Here is a 5,007-nt window from a genome sequence, read left to right as displayed (position 1 = left end):
GTTATGAGAACACTTATTAAAACTATTTTATTAAAAATTTTAAATTTTTTATTAAATATAGGGTAACGTATATTATTTACTTTTGAAGTTTGACAAAAATTTTTAAAAATATTTTTAAATTTTATTTTATTTTAATTTTGTTCTAAAAGTTTTAAATTTATATCAAATATATCCCTGACAATTAATTTCAAAAAATTTAAGACTAATTCAACAACAATTTCATAAAAATAACTCTCAACATAAGCAAATCAAACATAATTTTTATGTATTATCGTTAGATTTGTCTTAAATTTTTTGAAAATTTAGCCGTTGAGAGTATATTTAATGCAAATCGAAAATTTTTAGGACAAAATTAAAATAAAATAAAACTTAAGGATATTTTTAAAACTTTTGCCAAACTTCATAAAAAAAATATACTTCACCCTTAAATATATTATAAACATATTAAAAACCTAAAAAATTTAGAATTTTTTGGTTTGGATTTTTTTTTAGAATTTCATAAAGAAAAAAAGTTAGTAGGTAAAATAAGAAAACTTATTATTTTCAACTTAACTTTTAATAAAATTTTAAAAATAAAAATATTGAAAATAAAAAAATACAAATACAAATTCACCCTGATTTTTCAATACAAATTTATTGACAAGTGTTTTAAAATGCATGTTATCTAATTAAAAAAAATATTATCTCCACATTATTATTATTTTTTTAAATTCTCTAAAAATATAATATTTTCGTACTATATGTTATAGTAGTAAGTATATTAAAACTAAAGGGGTAATAAGCGTGCGATAATGTTTTCCAAAAATAAGTTGAACAAAATATAATTTCTCGGGTGCTCTAAGTTTGCAACTTGAATCAGTGTCGCAAAAAAGTGTCTTTTCCTTGCTGCAAAGGAATAAATCTTGCACTGGAAAAAGAACAAAGCTTCCAAACCAAAAGATAATTTAACTTTTTCTCCCACTACGCCATAATTCTTTAGCACATCAACGTTGTCTACTTGTCTTACTAACATGGACTTTTTTATTAAAAAAAAAAAGAAAATATTTTGTATTTGATACAAAAAATTGTACTTATAATTTTGGTTTTTAAAAAATGTGTTTTTTTTTAAAGTATTTATAGAAATGTTTTTCAAAATTATCTAGTATTTTTTAAATTAAAAATTAAATATAAATTTATATATTTCTAATACTTGTAAATTTTTTTAAAAAAATTATTTTTAAAAAATGTAGAACTTGTATAAAAAAAATCAAGATATTGATTGTAAGAACCAGATTTTTAGTAAATAGACTTTTTTGGTTGAAAAAAAAAAACGAAAATTAGAAAGAAAAAGAGAGTTACGAGGTCAAATTTGGCTTTACAAGGACAATTAATCCCTCTAAGTCAAATGTGACTAATGGATATTAAATACTATCTTATCATTGAATTAGTTACCGTACTAGAAACTTTTGAGCCGCAAAAACACTTTTAGAGACGATTGTGCGTGTACCGAGAAAAATTCTAGTAACTGAAAACCTCAGAATCAATGGTAAAAATAATTTCTACTCAAGTAAATGTGTTTCTAGATTTATATTAGTTATCTCTTCATGATTTACTTCTTTAAGAATAGTTATTAGCCACTAATTATTTTGCTGTCGGTAAAAATTATTTGAAACAAATTTCTACCTAGTATTCCGCAAATGACTCCTAGACGCTCCGAATTCTCTTACTTGCTACCCTAGTAACTCGGCCCCACTCTCTTAGCCTCTGAGCCGAGATTATCTCAGCTTCTCATCCCTCTCTACTGTATTTTTAACCACAAGTAATTAACCACGGTTAACTGCAAATAAACATGTCATTATGACGCTGACTGTGTTTTCTCGAAATCACGCTCCTTCTCTCTTGCTATCAGCCAATTTCTCTTTAATTTTTCTAGCCTTCTTTTACCACATTTAATTAGGTTAGACTTCATATTTTTTATTTAATAAAATTACCAGGCAAAAATTTAATAACATTTTACCATAAAGAGAGAGATAAGAACCGTAAGTGAGAGAGCAGGAACAGAGAAAATTCTACACATACTACCTGCGTTTTCAGCCCCTTATATCACTATTCATACACTCTTTTTCAATTTTTCTTCAAGGATTCAAATCATACAAGCACAAACTCTTGTCCGTTTTTGCCAATCTTCGCGTTTATACCGAATTTGGCTAGGTAAACTCTTGTTCTTTTTCTTTTTCTTTAAAAAAAAACAATAACCATGATAAATTTTTACTCTCTTCTATGTATAGAGAACTCCTCTTGAAGCACCCATGGAGCACGCTTAAGGAGTTAAGGAGTTTCGAGCTCACAGTGGTTGAATTTCGACGTTTTGCGATACTTTAGACCCAAAAATGAAACTCACCACCACTAGCTGTGTTTCTGCCCTTATATACACATTTTCTAGTGTGAGAAAGGTTTATCAACTGAATTACATAAGAGGTAAGGATTAGGATTAGTTAGAGTATGATTGTGCTTGTTTTCGGTGCTTATATGAGCCACTTTGTGGTGAATTTGTGCTTGTTTTGAATTTCTGAAAATTTTGTGAGTTACCATTATTTTGGCTTGATAAATATATGTAAAATACTGTTATATTACCTCTGAATTTTGTGTGAAAATAGCCAGAAACATGGAAGCACTTGGGGTTTAAGTTTCAAACTTTAAACGTCACAAAAAGTGAAGAAAAATATAAAAACTGCACCTCTGAAATTTTAGTCACTAAGAGTACAAAAATTATGATAGAAAATTATTAAAAATTAGTTACAAAAATAGTTTTATTCCTCTGGAACAAAGGAAGAAAGGTAAAAAGGGTGTTATGGTCATTTTTGGGTAAAAAGAAAGTTAAAATTGTAATTTAAATGAAAAATAAGTAAAATTCTGAATTTAGTATCATTAAGAGTAAAATAGTAATTATATAAATTATTTGAGTCAAAATTATAATTATAAAAAAATTTTGGACCTAAATAAAAACTTTAGTAAAAGTTAGAAGTAAAACGATTAAAAAGTAGTAACTAGAATAAGTAAATAAATTAATAAAGGGTAAATTTGGTTTTAGGTTCTTTATAGTGAAAATTGGTATTTAATAAAAATATTAGAAATAATTTTAATCATAGGCAACTATTAAGATTAATCCGGTGAAATTTTGATGCAAAATATGGTTAACCGGTAAAGCTAGAGCACTTAAGGGCATATTAGTAATTTTAGGCATAAAGTCAAATTAAAAATGAATAATTAACTTAATCAAGGGAAAACGATTAAAAAATATGAAGATACAATGGTAAAATAATAACATTAGGGGTGAAAGCATCATTAAAAACCTAATGAAAACGGTAAAAAGAAAAGTTAAATAAAAATGACAAAATGGTAAAATGTAACAAGGCTGAGACATTTTAAGAAAGATCCAGGCACAAGTTTTTATAAAAGAAGGGAGGAGAAGTCCCTTAGAAAGAAATTCTACTGAGATGTGCAGGTGCTGAGAAGTACCTGGCAGAGCGGACTTCCATCCCGCCTGGCTAGAGACTATATGAACGTGGGGACGCGCGCCATATGGACTGCTACTCACTGGGAGCACCTTATATTTTTTAGCCATTCTTTATTAGTGCCGCGATTTTATTATGGGCACCGGTGCGCGACCGACCTAGTGGAATAGCCATATCCAGACTAGGGCCGGGTAACGTCGGGCTGTGGGTAGCCAACCGACGCATGAGCTCATGACCTGCGTAGGACCAGACATGCATCATACTTGATTGCTGTATTTTCTTGCTTGTGTTTGCTTACTTGTATATGTGACTATTATACTATTTTATACTTGTGATTATATCTGTTTGTATGATTGATTACTGTTGTGACCTTATAAACGATTAAACTTAGGCTGCGGATCTCCTTAGATTTTTCGTATAGTACCCTATTAGGAACCTTAGGTTCTCACCCCCTTTTTCCCATGTCTGCAGATCGAGACCGGCGTGATCTTCTTTGAGTACACAGCATTTGGCAGATACATGGACCCTGCGTCGGGGAGCGCGGTGTTTTAGGGTAGTCGCTTACACGCACCTATTATCTTTCCGACCGTCCTTTCTCTCACCTTCTACTCACCCAAGAGTTTGACCCTAACATGCCTTATGATAAACTGCTATTCGAGCTTCACTCCGGCAAAAGTCAGTATCCTTTTTCGCCTTACCCTCTGAATATGGCAGAGCCAATACCGGAGTCTCCGATTATTGACATACCTGAGTATCCACCATGGTTCAATCCCGAAGAGAATCAAGTAGTTCCTGACGTACTTATACCTAATGCTCCATGGTGGACGAAATTGTGATCCTTAATTAATGGCTCCTTGGCATGTGCCAAGGAGAACTAATTTAACTAACTGATTAGAGAAGCTCACAACTCCGTTCAACTAACCAGCAAGTGTACTGGGTCGTCCAAGTAATACCTTACGTGAGTAAGGGTCGAATCCACAGAGATTATTGGTTTGAAGCAATCAATATTTATTTTATTAATCTTAGTTAGGATGTCAATAGGATTATTTGGATTAAAAGTGAAATTACTGGAATTGATAAAAGAGGGAACAATGTTACTTTGATTTGCAGTACTGGGGAATATGTTGGAGTTTTGGAGATGCTTTGTCCTCTGACATCAACTCTTCCTTGAGATCCTCTTCTCACACGCAGGTTCCTTCCATGGCAAGCTCTATGTAGGGTGTCACCGTTGTCAGTGGCTACTTCCCATCCTCGCAGTGAAAACTATGCTCACGCACTCTGTCACAGTACGGCTAATCACCGGTTGGTTCCCGCTCCTACTGGAATAGAATCACTCTTTTGCGTCTGTCACTAACGCCCAGCAGGTTAAAGTTTGAAGCACGTCACAGTCATTCAATCCCGGAATCCTACTCGGAATACCACAGACAAGGTTTAGACTTTCCGGATTCTCATGAATGCCGCCATCCATCTAGCTTATACCACGAAGATTCTGTTGGGGAATCTAAGAGATATT

This window comes from Arachis duranensis, chromosome 1, assembly GCF_000817695.3.
Source record: "Arachis duranensis cultivar V14167 chromosome 1, aradu.V14167.gnm2.J7QH, whole genome shotgun sequence".
Classification (NCBI taxonomy): domain Eukaryota; kingdom Viridiplantae; phylum Streptophyta; class Magnoliopsida; order Fabales; family Fabaceae; genus Arachis; species Arachis duranensis.
Note: the sequence above shows the minus strand (reverse complement) of the source record.